The sequence below is a fragment of the Diadema antillarum genome, unplaced genomic scaffold (genome assembly GCF_040938485.1).
Source record: "Diadema antillarum isolate AM-2024a unplaced genomic scaffold, OU_Dant_1.0 scf00000002, whole genome shotgun sequence".
Taxonomy (NCBI): Eukaryota; Metazoa; Echinodermata; class Echinoidea; order Diadematoida; family Diadematidae; genus Diadema; species Diadema antillarum.
Window position 1 is genome coordinate 1,362,658 of NW_027270891.1, and position 16,071 is coordinate 1,378,728.

A 16,071-nucleotide genomic window follows, 5' to 3' on the forward strand; every position below is an offset into this window, starting at 1 on the left:
AACTATAACTGGGAGAATCGATTAAAACAAGCAAAACAATGTTACTAAATAAAACACAGAAAGGTCACATGTAGCAGCAATGATATTATGACCTATTATAACACAAGGTCCAGATGAATGATATGTTTGTTTGTTTGTTTGTTTGTTTGCTTGTTTGTTTTAATTAACAACAAACGAAATAAACATTTTGGTTAGTAGTGAACGCCCCTCTACTTGTATAAGATATCTATTTGTTTGCACGTTGAATCACGTAATGGAATACGGTCACCTTCACGGCTGAGTACGGGAAAGGAAAATCAGTCTTTACAACTTGAGTGAAAAATAGCACACAGAAAATTAATGGATAATTATCATTACCTGTATAAATTAGGAATTACGATGATTGTTATTATCTAGCACGTACACATAGAATCACAAGTGGACAAGATCTAGTTACAAAGTATAGAGTCACTATGATCATGGATATCAATGGATATCGTTGCTTTGATATTCATGCTGACGCGATTTTGTGTACGTTGTCCTTCATAATGATAAAAAACCTTTTTTTTTTTTTTTAGGTGAATTTCCCTTCTCACATATTAAAATTATCAATATCATTAGAAACCATGCCCTCCAGAAAGTTGCCCTGGGCCTCTCATGTTTTAGGCTTGTTCACGAGATATGGTGACAAAAGAAAATGAATATGCTGTACTGTTTACTGGGAAGGGTGGGTTGAAACAATGTTTAAAAAGGTAACACAGCAAGAAAAAAAAAATAGAGATATCGATGAATACAATAAAAATGTGTAAATAAATGATTTGAAAAACACTACGGGACATGCTGACCCTACCTATAGGAGTCATGATAAAGCTGTGTTGAGTACAGTCCATGAAAAATGTTTGCCAAGTCCAAAGGTCTGTTCATCCAGGTTAATTGTTATATTGCATGTGATGGCAAGATTTATGTCAAAAGATTATGAACATATTCTCTAATAGATAACAACGATTGGCGAATATCAATTCTTTGACAGTCATTTTTCTCACGTGATGCCGTATGAGGAACAAAAATCCGTTTGGCTTTATGCTAATGCACTGGAATTAAATGATTAGAATAATGGCAGTTCTTTCAACGACAATACTTGTTGGATTGTGCAGTTTCATGTTAACTGTGTGGTTTGTTCGTCATAGGAGAAATATGCCTCCGGGTCCGTGGTCTTTACCGCTCATAGGCTACTGCTTTGGCGGACGACCGAGCCACGAGATCTACCAGGAACTATCTAGACGATACGGTCCCATATTCAGCGTGCGGAGGGGACCATACTTGACCGTTGTATTAAATGACAAACTCTCCATTAGGCAGGCTTTGGTAAAGAATGGCGATGCATTTTCTGATCGCTTTGTTCCAAAATACATACTTGAAGGCATTCCTGACAAGAACAAGAGAGGTAAGTGTAGACAAACACAGTACTTATTTTCCTCATTTCGAAATAAGGACTTCAAAATGTATCCTTTGGCACATTTTGCTGGATGATATTCTTGTGAAAGTTAAGGAATGTTCTTTTCCTTTTTCACCCTATCAATAAATTGCATACCCATAGATTTCATTTATTATATCTTGCAGTGTTAACACAATTATTCTAATGCGAAGAAATAAAAAAAAATGTATCTACAAGTTTTGCTGGAGATGGAAAAAATGAATGAATGAATGAATGAATGAATGAATGAATGAATGAATGGAATGAATGAATGCATGAATTCACTCCATTCCACTCATACAGTGCACTCCTGTCATAACGAAGTCCTGACCAAGATCGGCATTGTTTTTTTCTTATAATACAAACATAAAAAAAAACCAGACATACGAAAAAAAAAACACACAAAAACAATCATAGAGCAGATAATGTTGCGGCCTGAATTTTTGCTCCGTTGTCAGCGGAATTTCGTCCTAACCGCATTCTTATAAAGAAAGTGCACTGCATTATTGATTATTCAAGACCAATGTAATCCCAATTCCGAGTTTGCACAAACCAAAGGAACAGTTGTGGGGTCACGAAGAACTTACTAACTGTGAGTAGTTGTTGGGAAAAAGCTTCTTGTTAACTCCAAAATACGTCATTAGCTGGATTTCAGATTGTGATTAGGTCTTGGGTTGAATAGTACTGTCCAATTTCTCAACCAAAAGCTCAATGCAAATATGAAAGATTTAGCATTTGTGGACATTGACGGGGGGATATTGGGAGGAAAGATGCCCCCTTTTTTTTTTGTTATCAACGTATTTTTTTTTTTCCGCTACGAGTTGTCTTTATATTTTCTATCATATTATATTTACATTTTTTTTTTGGTCGATACGTACCAGCTGATAAACAGCCATTGGCTGAAGCAGGTCCATGCTGAAATGGAATAAAATGAACTGACAGACTGAATCGAATAAGACATTGTGAGTACTTGTTATTATTGTTTGCACTGGCAATAAGCGCCTGGTCGATGAAACCGAGCTAAATAGAATTCTTTCATTTTATTCTTATCTGAAGTTGTGCCGGAAGCATTATGTTTTAGGGTTGTCCGTCCGTCCGTCCGTAATGAATTTTGTGGACAGGATAACTATCAAAATCTTTTGAGGTATCCTAATGAAACTTGGCATGTATGTGTATTAGGGGGTGAAGTTGTGCCTATCAACTTTTGGGTGCACATGATGCCTGAAGATATTTTCTTGAAACTTAGTGTATACTCGTATTACCCCATTAAGATTCTCTGGTGAAAAGGTTGGGTCATGAGGTGAAAGGTCAAAGGTCAAAAGGTCAAGCAATTATATTAAGACTTCACCTTTTTTCTCTGTACCTTGGAATATTGTTCAAGGTATCTTCATGGTACATACTATGTGTGACCCTGCATCACAAAACCAACAAAAAGTCGCCAGACATGGATTTTTAGTAAGGACAGATTCTGTAAGAGCAGACTCTAAGCTTTCAATGATGCATAACTAAATTCAAATGGAATTTCCTATCAACCTATCCAAATACTTGAAAGAAAGCACACACTCTGGTAAAGTGTGAACTGAGAAAAGAGGCTCTGAAGTACCGTATGTCCCCCCAAAAAATCACAACGGGGCCCTACGCAATGATATCTTTAAAAATATTGCATCAATCTAAATACAAATTCAGGGTGTGAAACTATAACTCATTGCCCACATCTTACAGAAAACCCCATTCGATTTGCTTCAGTGGTCAAAGAGAAATGAGGAATTTGGTAGAGGAAGTCGGGAATCTGTTTGTCCAAGTTCTGTCTATTGTTCACATACACAATCATTGAAGTGCTAAACTTGGAAGAATCAGACTTATGACATGCTTTACTACAGTCCCTATTTCTTTGTGACCGCTTAACCAAATCGAATGGGGATTTCTGCAAAATAGAGCTAAGATGTTACATTTTAAGACCCTGCAGTAGCATTGAAAAAAATAATCACATTGGATGTTATCAATGCAAAAATGATTGTAAGTTTTGTGGGACATACTGCAGTGTGTCCCTCAAAAATTACAATCAAATTTTCGATATCCAAAATGATCGACCTGTCTAAGTGCTACTTCGGGGACTTAAGATATAACGTCTTAGCTCTATTTTGCAGAAAACCTCATTCAATTTGGTTAAGCGATCACAGAGAGATGTAGATTGTTGTAAAGCATGTCATGAGTCTAATTTTTCCAATTTTAGCAATTCCATGCTCTAGCAGTCTAGTGCGTGAATAATAGACAGAACTTGGACAAAAGAGATTCCCAACATTCTCTACAAAATTCGTCATTTCTCTTTGACCACTGAAGCAAATCGAATGGGGTTTTTTGTAAGATGTGGGCAATGAGTTATAGTTTCATACCCTGAATTTGTATTTAGATTGATTCACTATTTTTGAAGATATCATTGCGGGGGGTCCCGTTGTAATTTTTTTTTGGGACATACTGTACAGGGTCTATTCAAGTGCTTAATCTTTACCAAGCCGTGCTTGCTGTGTGATGAGAGGGACAAAACACAGGATGTAAACAACCTTAGCAACAAAAATGAAGGGATTATCAGATTTCGCTGAAATTCTTGATTAACATAATATTCTGTTCATAGATGTCAATTTTCAAAGCAGTAGCATCATCTTTTCAAAAGTTATTAGAGTTGAAAGTGAAGAGTGTGCAAAGGATTTCAAGAAATGAAAGGGGGCCTCTAAGACCTAGCTGATCATTCTTCTCTCTCCCCAAACAAGGGCTGTAGAAAAACCGCTCAAAACACACTTTCCCATTCATGTTATGATTCCAAACTTAGAAATAACGGAGAAGAAGGAGAGCTCTTTCAGAAAATATGAAAAACTCAAGATTGACTCAATTGAACTATTTCACCTTTTTTGAGTCCTCGTGTAAAATCAAGGGGTGCGACTTTTTGTTCGTTTTATGATGCACGGTCACATATATACATGTTCTGACTGGCAGTGATTATCTTGAGAATTTGGGGTTCATGGGTTCAAAGGTCAGGGGTCAAAGGTCAAGGGCAACACTTTCAAATTTTACTATTTCCCTCATGTTTATGCAATGCCAGCAGGTTTTTTTTTTTTTTTTTTAACACTTGGCGTATGCATGTATCACCTAACAGAGATTCTCTGAAAAGTTTATTTTTTTCTTATTTTTTTTTGCCTCAAAGGTCAAAAGGTCAAAGATCAACTGAAAGTGCTGACCCAACTTTTTCCTTCATATCTCGGAAGTTATATTGAAACTTATTAAATATTTATGCATGTTCTGCCTGACAGTGATTATCTTATGAATTTTAGGGTCACAGGCCAGACGAAAATGGTAACAATTTACTATTCAATACAGAAATTGCACTTTTCTCCATACCTTGAAAATTATTCAATGCATAAATGTATGAATAGGTCGAAGTCAAGTTAAAGTCCTCAAATCCCCAAATACATGCTCTCTTTTTCATCCAATTAAACCTAGGTTAAGGAAGGTGAACATTCAACACATTTGTGACAAACTTGTCATTTTAACATTTTGCCAATTTTGTGAAAATGTAATCACACATTGTCCACATGTACTATCTAGACCTATTAGGAGAATCATGCATTATGGCGGAGGCATACCAGTCGCCATAGCGATATTTCTTTTTTTTTTAATTGAACGTCCATCACTTAATTGAAATACATATTCATAACTTTTAAATTAAACATTTTTGATCCTTCTATGACACTTGGACATGTAAAAAAAAACATTAAAAATGGAAACACAACCTTTTAGGACTATATAATGCATGGAAATGGTGATTAGTACGTACGCTTAGAAATTCTTATGACATTAGTCGTTTGGTTTGCGATTATTATTTCGCAGCTTCCATAGTATGGAGCAGTGGAAAGTCTTGGAGTGATCTCCGAAAATTTGGCCTCGTTACTCTACGGGCTTTCGGCATGGGTAAGAAAAGCCTCGAACCTCAAATTAACCTTGAAGCAAAGTACCTTGGTGATGAAATCGAGGCTACCCAAGGCAAACCCATCGAGATTCTGCAGTACCTCAACAAGGCGACTTCGAATATCATCTGTCAACTTGTATTTGGTAAGAGATTGGATTACGATGACGTGGAATACCAGAAGGTAGTAGACTCAATAACCAGGCTCTTCACCAGCGTATCGGATTCTATCGAGCTTAGGACTGACTTTCAGAAAGCAAAGAAATTCATTTTTTCTGAAATGCATCGCCACCGCGACACGTTTCAGAAAAGCAACATTCGCAGCATGGTGGACGCATTCATCGCACATGACGTCATATCGCAGGTGTTCAGTTTTGAAGAGTTCTGGCGGGTGTTACTAGATTTCTTTGCTGCAGGTTTGGAGACGACCTCGGTAACGTTGTCGTGGATTATTCTCTACATGATAACGAACCAAGACCTACAACAAAAGGTACTATCATTGGTATGAAGTTCTTTTGTGAACTACTTCTAATATGAAACGGAAATTACAATGGAAATATATTCGTGTTACGTCTCCTCTGCACGAATAGAACAACGCAAAAAGTCAATTTTGTATTGCGGAGAAATTATCATGCTTGTTTTCATTCATAACTGATTTTGAAACTTCTCATTATGTGCAGTACAAGGAAAAACTGGCAGCAGCATTTGTAATTATTATTTTTTTATGAATTATTATTCTAACTAAATTGGCAATCGACAAGTAGTCTAATACCGTATAGGGTGTAAGTACGACTACTTAAAAAGAATAATTGTAATTTGTGATTTGGGAGCACTCTATGAGAAGCCAGGGATAGATGTCACTTTTGTTATGGGGAAGGTGGTTTTATGACGTTAGAGATCAAGGAGACAGCACGCCGTGCAGAAGACGGTGAGCTGGGTTTTGTGCTGCGTTCCTACAATATTACGATCCGTTATAAAGAGCGTCGATCATGATGCAATGGGCCATCATACTGCGCGATTGTAGAATTGTTGTGAATGTCTATCACAAGTGCCACTTTCCGGGTCATTGTTATCGTCTTAGATCTTATCAGATCTCATGGCAATCATCGGTAAGCACCTAGAATCACCACATTCCTTATTTCACATCATGTTATACGATTTCTGCTTGTGTTTCAACGTATTTATCGGGCTATGTAAAGCACTTGAATGAATTGTCCTAAAACCGGGTCCAACAATTGCTATTACATATAGCAATTGTTTTGTGTGTGTGTGTGGGGGGGGGGGGGTCATTGATAGCTTTATGTGTAAGATTTCATCACCTTGAATATTTCTCTTTGAGGTATGTTTATCGCTTCTATTAAAAAAAAAATGTTCTAACAATACTGCCTGTGGCATGCAACGATGAGTTTGCTTTGCTCCTAACCCACAGGTACAGACCGAGTTGGACAATGTTGTTGGGCGGGGCCGACAGCCAACACTGAGCGACAGGGAGAATCTGCCTTTCTGCGAGGCTACCATACTTGAAGTGATGCGCCTCAGCCCAATTTTACCAAACTTGGTGCCTCACAAAACTACATGCGATGTTTCGCTGTCCGGTTACACCATTCCAAAGGGGACCATTGTGATCCCCAACATCTGGGCTGTTCACCATGACAGTAAAGAGTGGATATATCCCGAAGAATTTAAACCGCAACGATTCCTGTCTGATGACGGGAAAACTGTCGTGAAAAGTGACGCATGGATGCCTTTTGGCGTTGGTAGGTGTCGTGCTTCCTATATCGGTAACATAGTTATCATTTGTGTAGTGAATGTAGTCGAATCTTCAATTATGCCACAAAACACTCTTTCTGCTATATTTTATTTTTCTCTCTCCTCTTTAACAAGAGAGATCATTGGTGTTTTTTCTGTCCGTCTGTGTGTTTGTTTGTATAAGTAGGCCATATATTTAAGTGTACACGTGTTTGTTTTTTTGTTATCAAAGTAATATGCTTCTTTGATATCATTAGATACATTGAGCATTCGTTTTATTGTCCAATGTGCAAGCTACGTTGTCAACCACGTCAGCTTCATTTTGGATGGAACGAGTTACATTCAAAGTCATCTAAAAGTGACGCGTATTATTGTCATTTTGTATTTCTTGTCCCTAAAATGTACTGATATTTTTTTTTATTTCGTTTGTGTAAATATTTCGCATTGCTGGAAATGAAATAAAATTATTGAAATGAACTGAAATGAAATGAAAGACACATAAAAGATTTTGTCATCTTTGTTTGTACAAGAAATTTAACACTCCTCTATACAAAAAGCAAGTTCAGTTTTTGTGTCTGCACGAAAGAAAATCCTTAGGAAAAAATGGATGAAATTCTACTTAATGAAGAATTCACAGGTTGATAAGTCCCTAAGAACGATACAGAAACGTGCGTGCCATGTGATCATCATTATTATACAGAGACAGGACTGGATACAGAGACAAGACTATGAGGGTAGATTATAATCATTGCAGCAAAGAAATGCAAAAAATACAACTAATCTTTTATTTTCAACAAACACTCTATCAACTTAATAATTACCATGCAGTTGTCCCTTTCCACTATCTTTATGATATAACGTATATCTCTTTCTATTTCCTAACCTATACCTCCCTCGCCTGTGATGCGTTACCTCTCGCGCTATTGTTTTTTTCTTAATGTATGCACTTTTTAATGAATTTATTTATTAATTAATCAAGCGTGACCAATCAGTTCATTGATAAGTCAATTTGAATTGTTCGATCAGTTGTTTTCCTCTCTATTTTTGACAATCATTTGATTAAAATTTTCATTTATTGCTGATGTATGATAAACATAGGACTATTAATCGACATAATCAAAGTATTCTTGTATCAGATAACGATAATGATAAAGATTCATGAGTGTGACAAATAAAGGACTTTGAACCCTTATCCTGTCCTTTCATCTGACTCCTGCATGAATTAGGTCGTCGCGAGTGTCTGGGGTTTCAACTGGCCAAAATGGAGCTCTTCCTTTTTTTCACAAATCTATTCCAGCGATTTGTGTTTCGAATTCCTCCTGGCCAAACACAACCAAGCTTTCAGGGTGTCGGCGGATTTACCACAGCCCCCACGACGTATCAAACATGCGCCGCACAGCGTTGAATCTCAGTAGAACATGTATATCAATAAGAATGTGAAGCAAGGGAATTGTGGAGTGTTTGATTGATACATTAAGATATTGCGGTGCCACTGCCAATATATGTTAAGTACGACTCTACAAAATGTCAGCAAAGATGCTTTGGTACTGACCTTCTTTATAAGATGACATCTATTAGCAGATGCTTACGGATCCATTGATGACGTAATGAAACTGAGGAGTGGTGTGAGAAACATACACTCCATCTCAGTAATATTTCAGCATATAATACCGTACTGCCTATATGAGAGGTACTGTAGATGAAATTGGCATAGTTCAGAAGAACCATAGGATATCTCAGTTTTGTGTTTTTCTTTGAATCAAAGAAATAAAGTCGTCCCTTTAAGACATTATTAAAGTATCAAAACTTTGCGGAGGATGAACATTTTACATATTTACAAATTAGATTTTTATCAAAATTATAATTTTATCACTCGCAATGTAAGTTGCTACATGCTAGGGTATGAATACAAGTTGCGAAGGAAGAAGAGAATGTATCATTTACTCACTTTCTAGAATAAAAAAAAAAAACCTACAAGTCCATAGAGCTTGTTTTATTAAGCCTTTTCACTATATACGTTCGCCTTATGTAATTTCGTTTATTTCAAGTATTTTATTTGATATGCCTATCAATCGAACAAAAATGTTATATTCAAAGATTACAAGTTTGGTCTGGGTTTTGATGTTGCATATAAAATATAAGTATCGCTAATGACTTAATTTGTTGTCTATATAAAAATGTGTTTATTCGGTTTAAAAAATATTTTAAAAATGATTTAATAATAACAAAAACAACATTAAATATGCAAAATAGACATTTAGATCTCGTGACGCATTTGAAGACAGTCACTGATAAATCAGATCGTGTGTTATTATGATGATTCATAATTATTGTATACATAAGACAATGTCATATTAAAAGTTATTCATTTCATGAAAAAAATGACTTCAATATGAAGAGTTTGTTTGCAAAAACCGATAAGTCCATATTTGTCAAATGGAGATATTTGCGATTAAAGGTCAAGAAAAATAAAGAGAATAATAAGAACATTTTTGCTTCTTTTGATCATAACTTCAAAAATATACCTTTATATGTAGTGGCCAATATATCATTTAATAGGTATCATTTTGGACTTTATGACACAGACCGTACTTTCAAATCTTCAAAAATGGACTTATCGGTTTTTGCAAACAAACTCTTCATATATTGTAATAAAAAAGCTTCTCGGAGAATTACTTAACGACCGTTTTTCGCTATGTATATCACATCTTTTGATTAAATAATTATTTGTATTGCTCTGATCCTTCTCATTTCAGGATTTATAATGTAAGTGAACAACTGTAGAAGCAGACTCGCAATGGTCGTGAACAAGGTTGTTATAATACATGCTTGTAAAACAGGTTTCATCTTTTATGAGGTGAAATAGATGTGATGGTGGTTATCAATAAATCTTTTCAAAAGGAAAGCAAATGAATATATTTGAAAACTGCTGAATGGAATACAAATTTCTGATAATCCAGGTATAATGTTGTGCCAGTCTAATTACGATTATTCATTACTATACTTGTTGTATCTTGTTGCCTTAATGAAATAATTTACGTCGTATGATTGAAAAATGGCTTCTTTGAATCGCATATAAAATTCTCATAGAATCAATTAATGATTATCATGCGTTAAATAAATCACAACAGATGCTCTTGTTGTTATTAACCATCACCTATAAGGGGTTTTAAATGCGCAAGTCACGAAATACTCATGCCCACCGATAAAGTTCCTACATCCTTGTAACATGTGTTTCGTGTGTTACAACTATCGAAAATGCTACAGGCAAATCTCTCCCCTATACGAGGATCATATCAACAAATCATTGAAAATGATTGGTATGTAATAAGACGTATACTGGGGATAAAGAGATTACATAGACAGGGCATGTTTTTTGGCATATTCCCTATGTAATTCTTTATATCTTGGTAAATAGCGCCCCATGTTGACTTTTAGAAATTGAAATGTAAGGTCATGTAGAGTATGAGTTGCTCCAGCAGCAATGTGCCGAATATAACGATGATACATGAGATAACAAAAAGTTACATTGGGCACAATGTGCTCCCCTTGTATCTGAGAAGGGTCAAAATAGTTTGACGTGTCAGAGTGCATTAATTTTTTTCTTCCTTTTTTTTTTCGTTTCTCTCATTACAGCACGTTGACTGTTTCCCCTTTCTATAAGATTGTGGCTATAGGCAATGATTAGTTGATCTCATGAAGAGATTGGCCTGTATAATTTTTCGATAGTTATAACAGACGAAGCACATGTTACAAGCATGTAGAAATTATATTCGTGAGCACGAGTATTTCGTGACTTGTTCATTTACAATCCATTATAAGTGAAGGTTAGTATCAACAAGAACTGTTACATCTGTTGTGATTTATGTAACGCATGACAATCATCAACTCATTTTATGAGAACTTTATATGCACATCAAAGAAGCTATTTTCTATCATAAGACGAATGAATAATTTCATATATACATAATATTAAAATCTTGAGTTTGTAGATTGGTAATATGATAAACTAATGATATTACGGACATAACTTGGATGAAGAAATAAAAACGCCACAGAATATAAGGGCAGACTTTTGGAAATACTCTTGTTTTCAATTGTCTGTATTTTATCTCTTGTTTTATGCCTTCTTCACGTCAAAACAAAGAAAATAATGAAAATATTTAAAGACCATTATTACTTCGCATTTTGCTTCTTCGGAAAATTTCAGCCAAGAAACACCCACTTCTTACACTGTAATATTGTTTTTTTTGATATTGGAGCAGAAATAAGCAAAATCTCACCGACGTGGTTGTCAGTTTACGGTTGCCATGTCAACCAGCAATATCAAATATAACTAAATTATACATCAAAATGCTTGCAATACAATTTAAGGACAAAAATGACCAAATTTGGTTGGCATTGGATTAAGGACAGAGGAGTGGCAAATGAAAATCTGCCCTCCCCCTTAGGCTTTATAGGGGTAACTAATAATATTCCAGAGTATATACTTGAATAACCCTATGTACCGACATACTAACCTTTATCAATGACAAAGCTGTGTTGATGAATTCAAATTGAGCAAAGTCCACTTTGTAATCATACCTATAATTTAATATTATATGCTGGGTTTACCATATTTGCTGGCTGGAATAGTGTGAAGTTAGACTATTATATCGTGGAATTAGTAAACGATAAACGAGAAGGCCTCAACGACCATTTTGTAGCGTGACGTCGCATTGGGTCAAAGCTGTCAATTTTATGCTAGAACAGGGAAATCAAAATATTCAAACATGTCAATCATTTCCACTGCTCTACTCGTTGGACTGTGCAGTTTCATTTTGACACTTGCCCCCTGGTCCGTGGTCTTTACCGCTCGCAGGCTACCGCTTTGGCGGACGACCGAGCCACGAGACCGACAAGGATCTTGCTCGACGACACGGTTCCATATTCAGCTTGCGGAAGGAACCGTACTTGACCGTTGTTTTGAATGACAAACTCTCCATTAGGCAGGCTTTGGTAAAGAACGGCGAGGCTTTTTCTGATCGCTTCGTTCCAAAGCATATACTGGAACGCATTCCGGATAAGAACAAGAGCTGTAAGTTTTAATGTTTTAAGGCTGTTCATATCTCGTTCCCTTTAATAGTGCCAATAGTAAAGAACACTTCACTTCACTCATTTGGTGACTGATTACATATTGCGATATGAAGTTACCGAATTTGCTACATTTTTTACACGCTTTTATGACACAGTCAATCGCTGTCCCTGCCTTCAAGTCTCCCCTTTACGCGCATGCGAATCTTTATTGTGTTTCAGTTGCTTTTAATATGAATGGGAGAAAAAAAATGAAGCCTTGTAATAGACTTTGCATCATTGACGAGCAACAATGTTCGACAAAAATTAAAGGAGACTAAAATATTTCATTAGATTTATTACATAAACCGAATTTCCTGAATTCTTTCCAATCTATAACCCATTGAGAATGTTTTTATCTTTACTACAACACGCATTTCCAATAGACACCAGCCCGAGTGTACTCAATAATATTGATGTACTCCTAAAAGTTAGCATGAAACTAATTTGTTAAACTCAGACAAATCTTGCAATATATATATAGGTCTATATGCATAAGAGATACATTTGTAAAAAGAAAAAAAAAAACGAGTTGATAACTGTTTCTTTGGTTTGTATTATCATTAACTCAGCTTCCGTAGTCTGGAGCAATGGAAAGTCTTGGAATGATCTCCGAAAATTTGGCCTCGTCACTCTACGGGCTTTCGGCATGGGTAAGAAAAGCCTCGAACCTCAAATTAACCTTGAGGCAAAGTACCTTGGTGATGAAATCGAGGCTGCCCAAGGCAAACCCACTGAGATTCTGCAGTACCTCAACAAGGCGACTTCGAATATCATCTGCCAACTTGTGTTTGGTAAGAGATTCGATTATGATGACGTGGAATACCAGAAGGTAGTAGACTCGATAACCAGGCTCTTCATCAGCGTATCGGATTCTGATCCCGTGAACGTTTTCTCTTTCCTCCTTTACACCCCTTGGGGCCGTGAGTTTCAAACGAACTTTTTGATATCTGATATATCATATCATCATATCTGATGTGTTCACTTTGGAAGAGTTCTGGCGGTCCGTCCTAGACTTATTTGCCGCAAGTTTGGAGACAACCTCATTGACGTTGTCATGGATGATTCTCTACCTGATGACCTACTCAGACGTACAACGAAAGGTAAACTCTTTGTACTCGTTTGCAAACTGCATAATTATGTCCACATTTGAATGTAACACTACACGTTTTTTAAAAAATGGAAATGAAATGACAATGTTGGTGTACAGCGTACACGTACGATATCCTTCTCTGCATGTTAAAAAAAATATATATATAAAAGTCTACGTCCGGATTCGTAGGTTAAGAGCTCACGTGCTAAGAAAAAAAAAATCTTCTTTTTTTTTTTTCCCTATACAGTCGTATGCATCATTAAGAAGAGGTAGCTTTGCCAGTCACTGCGACTATGTCCTTTTTTTTCTACCACAAAAATCAATTATCAGTTTTATTACTGTGACCGTGGCAAATCCGACTTGTTTGGCTATATTATAATAATATGTATAATCGGCCAGCAATGATAAAGGCATTGCCTTTTTGGGGGCCTTTCAGGAGGATGCTAATATGAGAATTGGTAACACTATAGAGGAAGATGTATGATGCATGTAATTCATGACGCCATAAGCCATTTATGTGGACAGGAAAGAGGGTGCGTTGAAGAAAACAGTATCATGGGTTCCGAAATGGAAAGGAAGAGGATCAAGGAATTGCCTACTGGTTTATACACACTGAAAAATAAAGAGAGAGAAAATATCATAGTTCTTAAACCTTTCCGTTTGTCTGTTAATGGTCATTTTGGCCCACGATTATACATGAGATGTGCGTGGGTAAGCTATTTTAAAGAGTCATACAAAGGGAGCGCGTGGAGGCAGGAATGTACAAAGATTCCCTTGTCCAAGTTGACCAGCAAGTCCTGCTTGTCATCTATCCCCTCTCCCCCTTTATTGTTTAGATAATAAAATAATGAAAGCGTGAATACCTCTCACCCGTAACTTGCAATTCAGATAACTTGAGCTAAAGCTCACCAATAATATTCCCTGAAGGAACCATTAGAACCCTCTTCCTAAGGAGAATTAAAATCAAAGATAACTATTTGCTACTTATAAATGAACAGTGCATTTGCCTTGTCGTAAACTAACAGGTACAGGACGAGTTGGACAATGTTGTTGGGGCAGGGCCGACAGCCAACACTGTGCGACAGGGAGAATTTACCTTTCTGCGAGGCTATAAACCATACTTGAAGTGATGCGTCTGAGACCAATTTTACCAAACTTGATGCCCCACAAAACTTCAGGCGATGTTTCGCTGTTTGGTTACACCATACCTCAAGGGACCATTGTGATCCCCACATGACAGCAAGGATTTGACGGATCCAGAAGAGTTTAAGCCACATCGATTCCTGTCTGATGACGGGAAAACTGTCATTAAAAGTGACGCGTGGATGCCGTTTGGCATTGGTAAGTGCATCTGTGCTTGCAAATCTTAGTTATCTAATTTTGGGTAATGAATGCAGTAAAAACCTCACGAATACCACATCATAGGAGAGGGTACGTCATCGTTGTAAAAGTAACATCAAGAAACCTGACATTTAAGAATACACATTTTGTTCATCACGCGTCTCCGCAAAACAAGAATGTCCCAGAAATGCATTGAAGTCTGATCAATAAACAATGTATGGGTAGTTAATGATGTCTGCACTAATTCTGGATTAATGTTAACCATTCATTCTAAGTTACATGCGTGTTATTATTTTTATTCATCGTGAAGCGTAGAGGCCAGTCTGGGCAAAATAGTTAATGCAACAAGGAAGTGTAGGAAATGTGACACCCTCTCCCTCTTTAAACTTGATTTCTTTAGTTTATTTGTCTCCAAGATTCCCATTTTATGCAATGCAGATGACTCATTAAGTCTGTCTACGAATATAACTAGACAGTTATTCTTATGCTTTGTGGCTTTCGCTGCGATGCTCTGTCTTTGCATAGGTCCTATACTTATTTAGTTACTCAACTGTTACATTTATTTATTCATTTACTGTTTCTTCATTCATCTTACTGTACTACACCGATTACATCATACTATCAAATTCATTTCTAATGGCATGGTTACATTTAAGACAAATCTTTTTTTTCTTCCAGGTTAGCGACAGCAATCAACAAGTTGATTATTCAGTCACTTATGTAGAGAGGTTCTCAGTGCACTTTGCAAATTTCTTTTTGTAATTAATTTCGATGAAAGTTGAAAATCGCAAATGAAGGGCTTAATTTCAATAAAGTTGGAAAAAATAACGAAAAGTAGTAGATAAGCAGAAATAACTAGAAATGATAATTCATGCCCATGTCTCATTTGTATTGTTTGATACGATCACAAAGTATCAAAATAGGTCTAACACATCTAAATAATATATATTATTATGCTATATTATAGCATAAGCCATTTTCTGGGAAGTAGAACTCTTGTAAAGCTCTGTGTCACTTTATCTTGATTGTTGGGTGCACAGGTCGCCGAGAGTGTCTGGGGCTTCAACTGGCCAAAATGGAGGTTTTCCTATTCTTCACCAATCTCTTCCAGCGATTCGAGTTTCGAATTCCACTCGGCCATCCCAAGCCAAGCTTGCAGGGCGTAAGTGGACTTACCACAGCACCCATGAAGTATCCAACATGCGCCATACAGCGATAAATGTCACTAAATCACGCCAAGAGAGTCCAGCAAGGCTTATGAGGAGTGTAACATAAAGGGATTGACGCACCACCGCGGCAATGCTACGCCACACTCTACAAAAAACGAGCCAGAATGCTTTCATACAGACATTTTAAGATAAAATC

The 16,071-nt window shown here is 36.6% G+C and overlaps 1 pseudogene; it reads left to right on the forward strand.

Annotated features, from left to right (window-relative positions):
- The first annotated feature begins 1,092 nt into the window (after positions 1–1,092).
- On the forward strand, positions 1,093–15,925 carry LOC139729624 (cytochrome P450 2J2-like; annotated as a pseudogene).
- The last annotated feature ends 146 nt before the right edge of the window (positions 15,926–16,071 follow it).